Raw genomic sequence first — 15787 nt, 5'->3', positions numbered from 1 at the left:
AAAAAAATAAATCAAATTAAATACGTAACGGATAATATCTCATAAAGATATTTTCATACAAAGGATTTTATCAGCGCTTATCTGTAACCAACTTTAAATATGATTTCAAGTCAAGATATGTTGTCTGGTACATACAGCTACTGAGGACACAATTCTGACACTTTAGCTCAATCCCTTACTTCCTAAGATTACAGAGCCTTCTTGCACAGCTGGGTTCAATTTCCACTCACCCCAAAATCTATGCAGCCAATAACAGCAACAGTTAAAAGGAATCCATTTCTTGTTGTTACTTCACAGCCTATCAGGAGTATTCTTTTTACACAATAGCAGTCATACCAGTTTAGAAATAATAACCTGAATCGCAGGTCTAAAAGAATAGTTACTTTATTGATAGTCAGATAGCATTAAAAAAAAATAAATTAAAAACAAAACCAGAATGGTAACAGTCACTGATGTGACACATGGCTGCTACTCAGCAGCACTCTCACTGCAAAACAGCCTGCAAAAACCATAGTGGCAGAGATGCATTTTAAAATGCTTGAACTTGCTGTCTCTGCCAGTCTGCTCAATGCAAATGACTGCATTCAAATCTCAGAGACTGAAGTCCTGGAGACAATGGTGTGAAGCTTACTCTTGGGAAGGTTGAGGGTTAAAAAGTTCATTAATTTTGCTATGTCCATGCAAATCGTGTCAAGCATAGGGACATTTCGCCTTTCAGTGGTGAAAAGGTAATTAGTAACCAAGTTGCTCTTGTCATTCTCTACCTACAGACAAACGTATCATAAGCCCATCTGTCATTTTGTTCTTTAGGAATGACAGTCAGCACATTGTGTGCTGATCAGCTCTGTTGAAAGCTAAACCATGTCTTTAAGGCACAGCTGAGCCCTGGGAGTTGAATGTGATAGATGTTTGCTGTTCTGGACTACACACAATGTAGCAGGCACAATCCTGGCACTCACTAGGAAGAATAGCTGCTTCACTTTGGCTCTAGGGATCTTAAGAATTTGCATGCCCCTTCTGCACAGCAACAACAGGACAAGAAATCACAGGAAGCCCCTCTCTTAGATGACCACTACCGTTAAGTGGGGTGGCAGGTTACAAACATGTGAAAACGTAACTGCTTTCTTTGCAATATGCATCTTGGATTAGATGCATTTAAAGGATTTGAATGTTGGAGATTAGTCAACTTCCATAAATACAGGACACTCCAGATTAATTTCCTTGTCTGAAGGAACCAGTACTAGCATGTGCCATGCGGATGTCCAGAGATGTCCAGCCTTGCACGGCAAACCTAGCAGCTTCTTGGAACCTTGAGAAATCCAGAGCCTGAGCATGTGCTCTGCTGAGGCTGGACTTCATCACTGGGGCAGAACAGAAACAAATCACCAGCCTCATATTCTATCCTAACATTTCCTGCAGGTGGCTACTAGCAAGGTCCTCCCCATAAGATCCTCTTCCCTTGTGAGAACCTGTCTGAGGCTCGTATCATACAAATGCGACCTCCAACCTGCTCAGAGGAAGGAAGGAGCTCATATTCCCATAGAACAAACTTCTGAGAACCTGCAGAAGGCTGTGAAAACCAATGTCAGCTGATTTTGAAACAGCTTTTTTGTCACTCTTTTGTTGACACAATGGTCTCTTTTGAGAATTACTCTCAGTTTATTCTGCCACATCTATTTAGAATTTCAGTGTCATCATCTTTGTTCCTAGAAAACTCAAATGAAACAGACAAACAGCACACATGACGACATCCAAAAATAATGCAGGACATCTATGATCGTTTTGGTTACCTGAATGCCACAGGGCTTTGACAACCAAAAGGTTTCAAAATAGCCACATCAAGAGAAAATATGCTTAAAAAGGAAAAAAAAAAAAAAAAAAAAGAAAGGTAGGCAGTGCTGTTAAATCTAAGATAGGTTTTGTTTTGGAAGATAGAAGTTTGGCATAGCTAAGGGTTTGGAGAAGCAGGGTGAAGGATTCTCAAACCACTGAGAAATTAGAAACGTCTCTGAATTTTGACTCTATTTTAACTAATTGCGTATATTAATGAGCCCCAGAGGGAGCAGGAAAATATGTTCTATCATATGTCTCACTGCAGACTTAGCAAATGTTGTCTCTGCTAGACAAAGAAACAGTCAGTTTATCTGGACGGCCTGGTTTCATTTTAGGAAACAAAATTTTGTTTCTTTTACTCACCTTAGGTCTAGGAATTATTTCAGAGAAAAACAAACAAATGAACAAACAACAACAACAGACCAGACAAAAAACCCCACAAACCAAACAAAACCAAAACCATAAACAAAATAGAGGAGGGGGTGGTAGAAATCAAAAGAGTCTGTCCTTACATAAGACAGTGGAAAGAATTCAAATTAGAATATGCTTTTGCACAAATCCTTATCCTGAAAGAACATCACTTTTTCAATGCAATACAGCAGCTGTCTGCTTTTCTCATTAAGAGACAGCACTTACAGGGGTAGCTACAGTAAGCCACAGATTAATAGGCATCTGGTGCTATTCCCAGGCTTCTAAGGCAAATAGTAATATTCAGTTCTTAAATATGTATAATTTTAAGCATTACAAACTAGATATAATTCACTTTTTCTTTTTTTTTTTTTTTCAGAAAAATAATTATTAACAATAAGCCTAGGGAGGAAAAATTATTTTGTTGCTTAAAAAATAGTTTCAACTGTTTAGAACATTCTGATTTTATGTTCTGTAAAAGCAGGTATTTACTAAATTTTTACTAATGACTTTATTCAGTAGTAAAGAAATTGCATGGCATTTGACTGTAATTCAGCTCTCTGTCTTGGACTGGTAAAGGAAAAGGTCAGAGGTACTTGGTTTTTTATGTATTTAGGTAACTTAATGGAAATATGCTGAGAAAAACTAGAGCATTCTATGGGTAGCTCCTAAAATAGAGATTGTCAGGGATTTTAAATAAAACTTGTCGCAGTCTAATTCTACTCTGTAAAATTACTTTGTGTTGTATTCTACTTTTTGAAGTTGATTTGCTTCATTTATAAGTAAACACATTTCTCCTCTTATTAATAGTCAGATAAAAAAGTAGCATACTTAAAAGCCAGCCACCATGTACCCATGCAACAGTATTTCCTTTGCTCGTTCTGGCAGAGGAAACTACCTGAAAAGCACTTCGACTATCAGCTGGAACAGAGAAGGCAGGATCTGCTCCGACTGCAAACCTAATGTAGTGTTACATGGCTAAAAAAGCCTGGCACTGGCACTGAAAATGTCGGTCTGCAGAGAAACTTCTCAATACCTACATAAGAAAAGTCTTGCTTGGTAGGACACTTAGAATTCTTTCATTTTCTTACCAAAAATTGCATGTGGAGGTGAAGGCATGGACCACAGATAAATATAATAGCCCACCCGCAACTGAAAGGCTGGGCTCCGAGGTGAAGTCTTTGTGATCATGCTCTGGCATCAGATGGATTCACACTGACATCAAAAGGCCTTTGTTGCTCTTAAAGTCTAGAGGAGTCTTGCAAGAAAGGGCTGTGGCTCCTCGTGGCAAGTACAGTCCCTTGCGTGGCCTATTGTTCGTTGCTGCCACCCAGAGGCTACAGGATGAAAAGTCCCCTTTTTCTATCACAGTATCTCACAGTATCACGGTAACTAAGGTTGGAAGAGACGCCAAGGATCATCAAATCCAACCTCTTCCAACAGACCTCACAACTAGACCATGGCACCAAGCGCCACGTCCAATCTCCCCTTGAACACCTTCAGGGACGGCAACTCCACCACCTCCCTGGGCAGCCCATTCCAATGACGAATGACTCGCTCAGTGAAGAACTTTTTCCTCACCTCGAGTCTAAACCTCCCCTGGCACAGCTTGAGACTGTGTCCCCTTGTTCTGGTGCTGGTTGCCTGGGAGAAGAGACCAACCCCCTTCTGTCTACAACCACCTTTCAGGTAGTTGTAGAGGGCAATGAGGTCACCTCTGATCCTTCTCTTCTCCAGGCTAAACAATCCCAGCTCCCTCAGCCTCTCCTCATAGGGCTTGTGCTCAAGGCCTCTCACCAGCCTTGTTGCCCTTCTCTGGACACGTTCAAGTGTCTCGATGTCCTTCCTAAACTGAGGGGCCCAGAACTGGACACAGGACTCAAGGTGTGGCCTAACCAATGCAGAGTACAGGGGCACAATGACCTCCCTGCTCCTGCTGGCCACACTATTCCTAATACAGGCCAGGATGCCATTGGCCCTCTTGGCCACCTGGGCACACTGCTGGCTCATGTTTAGGCGGGTGTCAATAAGCACCCCCAGGTCCCTCTCTGTTTGGCAGCTAAAAACATTTCTAAAAACATTTCGTACCCGCTACCTGCTATGCTATCTGGCTCTGCTGCGTCTTCTTCAGATACAAAGTGCACCAAAGTCTTGGGACTGTCAGCAAGACTGTTTACAGTCTTGTCAAATCTAATGTAAAATCTAATCTGTACTGTAAAATCTGCATTATCATAACTAGGGATGAAACAAATCTCCGTTCTAATGCTGTATTAATTACACTGGAGATTAATCCAATGCCTAAAATGTTCCCTCAAAGTCACAACCAAACAAAAAATAAAGTGATTCTAGGCAGATCTGGGTGACGTCAAGACATGTTTAAATACTTGGACTGCATATTGGGCCATCAAAATAATCAGAGGGCTGAAGAACCAGGATAGGCTGAGAGAGTTCAATCTATTCAACCTGGAGAAGAAAAGGCTTCAGGGAGACCTTCTAGCAGTCTTCCAGTACCTGAAAAGGGGCCAACAAGAAAAACTGGAGAGGCATGCAGTGATAGGAGCAGTGGTTTTAACTAGAACAGGATAAGTTTAGATTGAACATTACAAAGTTGTTTTCTCTGAGGGTGGTGAGACACTGGAACAGGCTACTCGGATGAACTGTGGATGTCTTATCCCTGGAAGTGTTTAAGTCCAGCCTGGATGAGACTTTCAGCAACCTGTTCTAATGAGAGGTGCCTCCTGCTCAAAGGCAGAAGCAGAAACAGTAGAGATTCATGTTGCAGCAGGAAAAATGCTAGATTAAAAAATCACATTTAACAGATAAGCTGAGGGACTGAAGGAGAGAAAAACACACAAGGTTTTAAGACCATTGTTCCTATTTTATCACTTCCTACAGCCCTCCGCTACTCTTACACAGTTGTAATACTGCTGTTAATTTGCAACATCCCACTGCGATTTGCTGTGGCATTGCTTTTCAAAGCAGTTGCAGCAAGATCTTTTCCCTCAGTCTCTCCCTCTTCAGAAACCTGCAGACTGCTTGCTTACAGCATTAGTTTATTGGCATGATACAGCAGAACACTTCCTTATGTGTCTGCCTTCTCCCTGTGCTTCTCCCTGCACAGACTACCACGAAGTTAACCTTCTGAACAGGTCAGATCCACTCTCTGTGGTAAAGCTCACCATTACAGATGCAGAGTCACTATGTTGGTGCCTTATCCTTAGGCACTTAGCTTACATGCCTGAAAGCAGAGTTCCACTTATAAATATGATTTCTCTTCATTGTCAGTCATACAGAATACTGACTGGTTAGTTCAGTGCCAACACTTCTTCAGCAAGGATAAAATCCTTTGGCATTCATTCACACCCTGTAATCTCTATTATTATACTTTATTATTAAGGAAATAATCTAGAAGTAAGCTTGTTTTAAAGAAACTGTTACATTGCTTATCTCATCTAATTTCATTTTCACTCAAAAAACCCCACAAAAACCAAATGCATGAACAAAAACACAACCAAAACCACCACCAACAAAAAACAACCATCAAACAAACAAAAAATAAAGGAAGCTTCCTAGGTATTGTGCAGGGTATTTGTTAGAAAGCAAAGGCCTACATATTGCAGCAACTGCAGTCCGTGCAGCACAACACTGCCTGAGAGCAGGCAATGCATGCACAAATTTTCCACCTTAGTGCACTATACCAAGCCAAAAGGACAAAGCACAATCAATGACAGACACTTTAAGAGCACCTGAAGGAGGAGAAAACAGGCTGTTGGAGATGCACTGATGATATATTAACTCCATATGCTCTGTCAGTAGCTGTCTTCATCTAAAGGGCTGGTCTCAATGTGCACTTTGTTACACGCAAGAGGAAAACTTAGTGGCAAATGCTCAGACGGTGCAAAGCTGAATCAACATATGTGAAAGCAGAAGTCCTCCAACTTGGGCATGACGCTGTGCAAAAGAGGAAATACAACATAATGTTTGGCATCTGTCGCTGATGAGGACATCTTAAGAGGACATCACTGCAGCTTCACAAGGGGCTGGAAGGCAGACCACACTAGGTCACTCATGCCTGGGCTTTGGCTAATAAAATCCCATTACAACTGACATGTAAAATTGCAAATTCAACCATTTTAAATTACTCTGAAGACAAATCACAGAATGGTACAGAATCGTAGAATGTTAGGGCTTGGAAGAGACCTCAAAAGATCATCTAGTCCAATTCCCCTTCCAGAGCAGATCACACAGGGGTTTTAATATCTCCAGAGAGACTCCACAACCCTTCTGGGCAGCCTGTTCCAGTGCTTCAGCACCCTCATAGTGAAAAAAGTTTTTCACATGTTTACATGGAGATTCCTATGCCTCAATTTCCACCCATTGCCCCTTGTCCTGTCATTCGGCATCACCAAGAAGAGCCTAACTTATATCTATTTCTCAAACATGTCTTTAAATTGGTAGTGCCTGCTCCTTTCACTGCCCACTATCAAGACTTGAAATTTGAAACAGACTTCAGATAAAAAGAGGGAAAGGGAAAAACCAAACAAATGAACAAATGAAAAACAACAGGAAAAAAAGTGCTTAAGTGGAGAAACTGATGGCCTCAATCTGTAAGATGTCATCTGAAAGTACTGCAACCCTAAGAATGATTTTGACTGCCATGAAAACTGGAGGCATTATCAAGCCATGAAGATGAGTTAATACCAGGTGTTGTGACACTTGATCTTCTTCATCTAACTGCTCACTGAGAGCAGAAACTTTAGCCAATGCAACATATTGAATCAATTCTCATAGTCCCTTATTAGCTTTTTCCACAAAGACTGTTTCATGAGGAATGCATATAGATCAGTATATACACTCTAGTTAGCACAGACTGGCAGCTACAGCAATGACAGGCAGAAGCAGGGCAAATTAGAGAATCTGAAACAGTTCTCCACTTTGTAAAGTGAAGTGTACTAGTAAGACATTCTGATTGAAAGAGCATAAAACTCCAACAATTAAAACCATCTTCCATGACAGCAGATGACAAGAGGAAAAAAAAACCACTTCAAGCAGTATGACACTCGACAAATCTCTCAATATACAACTCCTGCAAGGGAATATCACAAAGATATATAAATGAGGCATATGTAAAGAACTACTGCTGAAAACTAAGACTGAGACTACCTGGCACAGGTTCCAATATTCCACCTCTTAGACGCTTTCTCTTTCCTCAGTCCCTCCCCTTAGAACAACTTGTAAGTGATACTCACTACTTTGCATGATGCAGCAAAATGGGTTAGGGCCTTTGTATACACTTAAAGGAAAAAAGCTATGTCAAGGAAATCTTGCATCGCCTAAATTTGCAGTTGCAGGGACAGAAGAAAAGGTGGCAAACACAGCACAATAGATTCATATTTCTTAAACAGCAGTTCAGATGGTTAACAGCATATTAGATGGTTAGTGCAAGGGTATATCACTTGAGTAGAACAGACTAGACTAGACTAGAAAAGACTAGACTAGACTAGAATGGAATTAACCAGGTTGGAAAAGACCTTCAAGATCATCAAGTCCAACCTATCACCTAACACCATCTTATCTACTAAAACATGACACCAAGTGCCCCATCCAGTCTCTTTTAAACATTTCCAGTGATGGTGACTCCACCACCTCCCTGGGCAGCCCATTCCAATGGCCAATCATTCTTTCTGTGAAGAACTTCTTCCTAATATCCACCCAAAACCTCCTCTGGTGCAGTTTGAGGCTGTGTCCTCTTGTTCTGGTGCTGCTTGCCTGGTTGAAGAGACCAACCCCCTCCTGGCTACAGCCTCTCTTCAGGTAGCTGTAGACAGCAATAAGGTCTCCCCTGAGCCCCCTCTTCTTCAGGCTAAGCAACCCCAGCACCCTCAGCCTCTCCTCATAGGGCCTGTGCTCCAGACCCTTCCTCAGCTTTGTTGCCCTTCTCTGGACACATTCCAGCAACCCAACATCTTTCCTAAACTGAGGGGCCCAGAACTGGACACAGTACTCAAGGTGTGGCCTAACCAGTGCAGTGTACAGGGGCACAATGACCTCCCTGCTCCTGCTGGCCACACTATTCCTGATCCAGGCCAGGATGCCATTGGCCTCCTTGGCCACCTGGGCACACTGCTGGCTCATGTTCAGCCAAATATCAACCAGTACCTCCAGGTCCCTTTCTGCCTGGCTGCCCTCCAGCCACTCTGACCCCAGCCTGTAGCACTGCATGGGGTTGTTGTGACCAATGTGTAGAACCCAGCACTTAGATGTGTTAAATCTCATGCCCTTGGACTCTGCTGATCTGTCCAGCCTGTCAAGGTCCCTCTGCAGAGCTCTCCTGCCCTCTAACAGATCAAAACCTGCCCCCAGCTTGGTGTCACCTGCAAGCTTACTAACGGTGGACTCAATCCCCTCGTCCAGATCATCAGTAAAGATACTGAATAGGATTGGGCCTAGCACTGATCCCTGGGGGACACCGCTAGGGACCGGCCGCCAGCTGGATGTGGCACCATTCACCACCACTCTCTGGGCTCAGCCCTCCAGCCAGTTCCTAGCCCAGCACAGAGTGCTGCTGTCCAAGCCACGAGCTGACAGCTTGGCCAGGAGTTTGCTGTGGGGGATGGTGTCAAAGGCCTTGCTGAAGTCCAGGTAGACTACATCCCCAGCCTGCCCCACATCCACCAGGCAGTCACCTGATCATAGAAGGAGGTCAGGTTGGTCAGGCAGGACCTGCCCTTCCTGAATCCATGCTGGCTGGGCCTGATCCCTTGGCCATCCTGCAAGTGCTGAGTGACTGCACTCAAGATGACCTGTTCCATAATCTTGCCTGGCACTGAGGTCAGGCTGACAGGGCTGGAATTCCCTGGCTCCTCTTTCCGGCCCTTCTTGTGGATGGGCACCACACTGGCCAGCTTCCAGTCTTCTGGGACCTCTCCAGTGAGCCAGGACTGTTGAATAATGATGGAGAGCATCTTGGCCAGCTCACCTGCCAGCTCTCTCAGCACCCTAGGATGGATCCCATCCAGTCCCATGGACTTCTGGGGATCCCAGTGGCTGAGCAGGTCTCTATCTACTTCCCCCTGGATCACAGGGGAACTATACAGCTCCCTGACTCCATCTGCCAGCTCAGGAGGCCAGTTGTCTGGAAGACAACCTGTCCTGCTATTAAAATTTGAGGCAAAGAAGATGTTAAGTACCTCTGCCTTTTCCTCATCTTTTGTTACTATGTTCCCCTCCATGTCCACTAAGGATTGGAGGCTGTCCTTGCCCCTCCTCTTGCCATTAATATATTCATGGAAGCATTTTTTGTTGTCCTTCACAGCAGTGGCCAGGCTAAGCTCTAAATGGGCTTTTGCCTCTCTATTTTTTTTCCTACATGACCTAGCAGCATCCTTAAACATTTCGTGGGTTACCTCTCCCTCCTTCCAAAGATGATACTGTCCTGGATGAGGCATTACCAAGACAGCTAAATCTGTTTTGAGCCACTGCTCTTTTCTCCTCCCTCTCTGTTACAGGGCCTTATTGAGGTCGAGGAGCCTAATAGGCAGGCGCCTTTAAGGCTGCCTGGAGGGGAGTGGAAGCTGAGCCCTGAGCCTCAGGTTTTAGTGAGGCGACTGCACGTGTCAGATGCCATGAGAGAAGGTGTGTGCAGTTTACTCGCCACATAAACATTTTGAATTGATTGGTGGGATTTGAATGGCTGATGTGCCACTGGGCCCTTCAGTTTTCAAACGGGAATTTATAGAGGAAGACTTCCTGTGCTTGCTCATACCTAGCTCGCTCATTGCACTTGAAGCCTGTAACTCTCTCACCTCTCTCCCCCCGCTTCGTTACTGGGACTCAAGGCAGCAGCAAGCGCCCTACTTGCTCTTTGCTTAGCGGTGTAGTGCTAGAGTTGGGCCTTCACCGCAGCAGCGTGCTCCCTGTCATTTCCTCTAAATCCGTGGATACTGCCCGGCGGTTCGCGAGTAAAATACGCTATTTGACCTGGCTGTTTTGAGGCTTATAGCTTGTTACCTCTTAGGCAGCTGCACTGTCAACTCGACGGTGGTTCGCCTATGCCACCCAAGGCGGCAGTGTTGCTTAGTTTCGCATGCGCAGGGAGATTCTAGTTTGTTCCTCTGTATTCCAAGCTCAGATTGTCCTAGACTGTTAATCCACTGTTTATTAGCCTTCTACCGTCTGTAATTATCTTGTTATCGACCAGGCAAACGAACCTGAGTAAACTGGCGCAGGAAAATACTTTTTTTTAATTTGATAAAATAATAATCATATTTTATCATATTTCTGGCCAATAAATTCATAAACTATAACAGATACACCCTCTTTTTTTCCCTTCATTCACTCAGAAGTTCATTGCCCATCCAGGCTGGCCGTCTGCCCCGGCGGCTCATCTTCCGGCACATTGGCACAGCCTGTTCCTGCGCCTTCAGGAGTTCTTTCTTGAAGTAGGTGCAGCCCTTCTGGACCCCTTTGTTTTTAAGGGCTGTTTCCCAAGGTACCTTCTGAGTTAGTTCCTTAAGGAACCTGAAGTCTGCTCTTTGGAATTCCAGAGTGGAGGTTTTGTTGCTGCCCCTCTTAGCTTGACTGCAAATTGAAAACTCAATCATTTCATGGTCACTGGACCCTCAGACAGCCTCCAACCACCACATCTCCCAACAGCCCTTCTCTGCTTGTATAAAGAAGGTCAAGCAAAGCCTTGACCCTGGTAGGCTCACGCAGCAGCTGAGATAAGAAACTATCCTCCATACACTCTAAGAACCTTCTAGACTGCCTCCTCTCTGCTGTGTTAAGTTCCCAGCAGATACCTGGCAGGTTAAGAACAAGGTCTGGTGATCTTGAGACAGCCTCTAGCTGCTTATAGAATAATTCATCAACCTTTTCATCCTGGTTGGGTGGTCTATAACAGACTCCAACCAGGATGTCAGCCTTGTTGGTCTTCCCTCTAATTTTCATCCACAGACACTCAACCTGATCATCCTTAATCTCTAGTACCATGGCATCTAGAGCCTCCCTGATGTACAGGGCCACCTCTCCACCCCTTCTCCCTTGCCTGTCTCTCCTGAAGAGCCTGTAGCCATCAATTACGGTGCTCCATTCATGTGAGTCATCCTACCACGTTTCTGTGATGGCAACTACATCATAACTTTCCTGCTGGAACAAGGCTTCCAACTCCTCTTGTTTGTTACCCATACTGTGTGCATTAGTGTACATGCACTGCAGCTGGGCTGCTGGTTTCAGCCCTGACTCCAGCTTACCACCCTCAGACTCCTGTCTGGGGGGACTGGTTTCAGTCCCTTCCCCCTTCAAATCTAGTTTAAAGCCCTGTCAATGAGTCCTGCCAACTCCCTTCATAGAACCCTTTTCCCTCTGTGGGATAGGCTGTTCTCATCTGCTAGGATTTTTCTCCCCCTCTAGGACAGATGTACTCCATCTCTTGCTAGAGGACCTGGTGTCATAGAAAGTTCCCCAAGATTGGAAAACCCAAACTTCTGTTGGTGGGATCAGCCTCTGAGGAGTAGGTAAGGGAGAAATTCGAGACAAGGGCTTTAGACGCCAAGCATAAAACAGAGGAAAAGTGTTGCAAGAATCAAGTTTAGAGAAAATAAACTGCTGTGCTTTCACAAAGCAGCTGAGGAATGCTGTGCACACTAGTGAGGCAAAGGAGATGCATTTTGACAATGATATTGCACTTGATAATGTAAACTGCCTAATGGACACTACAGATATCTTCCAACAAGTCTGAAGGCAATGTGTCTTGATTAATGCCATGAACGCTTCACATAAATCTGTTTTAAAGATGCATGAAATGAAAACAAGATAAATCTAACCTACTTATAATATTTGATTAGTACCATCTTTAGGGCTTTTTGGACATGTCACAGAAACAGTGAGTACACTTAGGTAGAAACACGCAGTTACCAAGAGGTGTGCACATGTGGATATAACCTTGAGTCCATTCCTCCAAGTCTACAACATAACTAGGCAAGAGATAGACAGGACTAAGAAAGAAAATCTCAGAGGTTATGGGTCATAGCCTGTCTGCAAAGTACATATTGTCCCAAAATATTTCCCACTTTTTCACAACTATGTCAAACATTCTGCGTTTTCTGCTGACCTTGCTTCAGCGTTGGTTCTGCATTCAGAAACACACCCAGTCACTACGTGCATTTGCTGCTTTTGAAGGAAAGGTAAGATGGTGGAGAGTCAGTGAAAAAGCAAAACACTGCTTGTTCTTGGTAGATCATGCTGTCAGCAGCAAAGGTGAAAGCTGGTCCTTGTACATCTTAAACCAAGAGGCAGGATGTTGACTTGCTGGAATGTGTCCAGAGAAGGGCAACAAAGTTGGTGAGGGGTTTGGAACACAAGCCCTATGAGGAGAGGCTGAGGGAGCTGGGGTTGCTTAGCCTGGAGAGGAGGAGACTCAGGGGTGACCTTATTGCTCTCTACAACTACCTGAAGGGAGGTTGTAGACAGGCAGATGTTGGTCTCTTCTCCCAGGCAGCCAGCACCAGAACAAGAGGACACAGTCTCAGGCTGCGCCAGGCGAGGTTTAGGCTGGAGGTTAGGAAGAAGTTCTATACAGAGAGAGTGATTGGCCATTGGAATGGGCTGCCCAGGGAGGTGGTAGAGTCACCATCACTGGAGGTGTTCAGGAGGAGGCTTGATGGGGTGCTTGGTGCCATGGTTTCGTTGTTTAGGTGGATTTGATTAGTTGATAGGTTGGACATGATGATCTTGAAGGTCTCTTCCAACCTGGTCTATTCTATTCTATTCTATTCTATTCTATTCTATTCTATTCTATTCTATTCTATTCTATTCTATTCTAAAGTCGCAATAATACCTCCTTGTATAACCATTTCCAAGGTAATGGAAAATACACTATTACACACTAACATATGCTATTCCCCAGGAAATGGTCCTCTGTCTTCTAAGAACCAAAATTAAAATAATCATCACCTAGATTGTCCTAGCACTCAAAATGGTTAAACATTGGCAGTTCAATCCACAGCTTCTGCTACCTAAAATGAAAGAGGGAGGTTTTGGCTCTGGATGACCAAGGGGACAGTTGTCTTATCTCTGGATGATTTTATTAACAAGAAGCCCATAAATCCTGGAATAGCCTCTCTTCTGAGGCTGTGGCACAGCCACAGACACTAGATTTGCTGCACATGCATTTCCATGGCCTTTTGTGGCAATAAAAACCCCAAGCAAACCACAAAACAAATACTACCACCACCACAACAAACATACAAACAAAAACCACCAAAACCAACCAACCAACCCACCCAAATTTGCTAGCTATATTAAGATTATAGCAATGATTTGCACAGTGTCAATAGTCTAAAGTGGAATCATAGAATGGCATGATTTGAAAGGGGCTGTAAAGATCACCTCGTTCCAAACCCCCTGCCATAGACAGGGACACCTCAAATTATACCAGGTTGCTCAAAGCCTGCTTCAGGCTGGTCTTATACACTTCCAAGAATGAGGCTCCCATGACTGCTCAGGACAACTTGTGTCTCACCACCCTCATAGTAAAGAACTTCTTTAATCTAAATTAACCTGCTCTAGTTTAAAACCACTGTCCCTTGTCCTGTCACCACATGCCTTTATAAATACTCCCTCTCCAGCTTTCCTGTAGGCCCCCTTTATGTGCTGGAAGACTTCTATAAGGTCTTCTGAGAGCCTTCTCTTCTCCAGTCTGAACAGACCAAACAGCCCCAGCCTGTCCTCATAGGAGAGGTGCTCCAGCGCTTTGATCATGTCTGGGGCCTCCTCTGGATCCACCCCAACAGATCCATGTCCTTGTCGTACTGGTGGGGTGTCGCAGGAGAAGGGTTGGTTTTGGATAGATTTGGAACAGCTATGTTTCGCCCTTCAGTTAGGAATGCACACCTTATCAGCAACAGAGAGAAAGAAAAGGGGAAATGTAGGGAAAGATTTGCCCTTGCTGGAGTTAGAGAAGGTTATGTTTTATCTTTGATTTAGAAAAGAACGTAAGCATCTTGTAACTGAGGAGAAAGGCAGAATTTGGCTGGATCTGTTGAAAAGTTGTTTTGTTCTTTTAGCCTATTGTGTGTCTTAATTGCACACATGCCAGTAGAAAATAACCAATTAAGATGTGACACCTATGCTTTCTGAAAGAGTATGTAACTTTGATGTGTAACATAATAAATGTCTTCTTCTGGTAACATCTTGGCCTGGAAGCTGTGCTTGTAGTGACTCTAGGGTGAGTGAACACCAAAACCATATTACTCCAGGTGGGGTGTCACAAAAGCCAAGGGACAGAATCACCTCCCTTGACCTGCTGATCACAAATATTTTGATGCAGTCCAGGATACAGATGGCCTTTTGGGCTGCCAGTGCACATTGCCAGTTCATCAACCTCATCAACCAGCACCCTCCAGCCCTTCTCTGCAGGGCTGCTCTCAATCCACTTCTCACACAGCCTGTATTTGTGCTTGGGATTGCCCTGACCTAGCTGCAGTCCTTGCACTTTGCCTTGTTGAACATCTTGAAGTTGTTATGGGCCCACCTCTCCACCCTGTCGAGGTCCCTCCGGATGGTACATTCCAAATAAACATTCCAAATAAAAGATAAAAGACAGACTGAAAAAAACACAACACTTTTGCATCAATGTTTCAAACACTTCTATGTTTTAGCCTTCACAATCACAGAGAGACCCTTAGCAGATTTGGGTGGAAATGGCACTGCATCCAGGCAGCTTCTTCAGTGAGAAAAATGAATCCACCAGGTGAAGTTTCTTAAACCACTGAAAGAGTCATTAGAGCTCCCATAATATCTTTTCTTCTCCTTCCATTAAGCTATTTCAGAATTAGATTTCAACTGACATTAGACACATACATTAACAGTAAAATTTAAGTTCTGCTCCCCATAGGGAAATAGTGGTATCTTTAAAAGCACAACCTTAACTGAGGCCTCTTAACCAAGAGAGGCAATACTCAAACTTAATACCACATATAATTGAAAAGAAATCATATACAGAGGCTCAAAAATGTAAACAAACTGCCTGGTAGATGTGCAGTGACAGCAACTGGAATTAAGAGCACATAATCAGAGTCAAATCAGACTCATGTAAGCAGACCTTCTTACACAGCTTTTGGCTCTTCAGTTTGTTAACATCTACCTTTAGATATGACTTACTTTCACTGCTTCCTTTAACGCTTGATTGGAAGTATGTCTGTGCCAGATTCTAAGCATTTGTTTATTCCATTCAAAAACCTGAACCTGAGAGGGATCCTATCAGATTATTTTTTTCCCCACTGTTTTTCTCCACTTATTATTTGGTCACAAGTCTGTCTCCTGTTTCATACAGGCTGGGTTTTTCTGGCAGTAACCAAGACTTCTTTAGAAATAGTTCACTACAGCTCATTCATTATCTGTTGCTAATTAAAACGATCTGGTTTATTGTCACAAAAGAAAATCCTGTTACAGAAACTAATGAGCTCCACCTTCAGTAATTGAGAGGATGTGTTTACAAGCATGTACACTTAATGCCAATGCCAATCAGGTCTAATTGGGATCAACC

The sequence above is a fragment of the Dryobates pubescens genome, chromosome Z, assembly GCF_014839835.1.
Source record: "Dryobates pubescens isolate bDryPub1 chromosome Z, bDryPub1.pri, whole genome shotgun sequence".
NCBI classification, from domain to species: Eukaryota; Metazoa; Chordata; class Aves; order Piciformes; family Picidae; genus Dryobates; species Dryobates pubescens.
Note: the sequence above shows the minus strand (reverse complement) of the source record.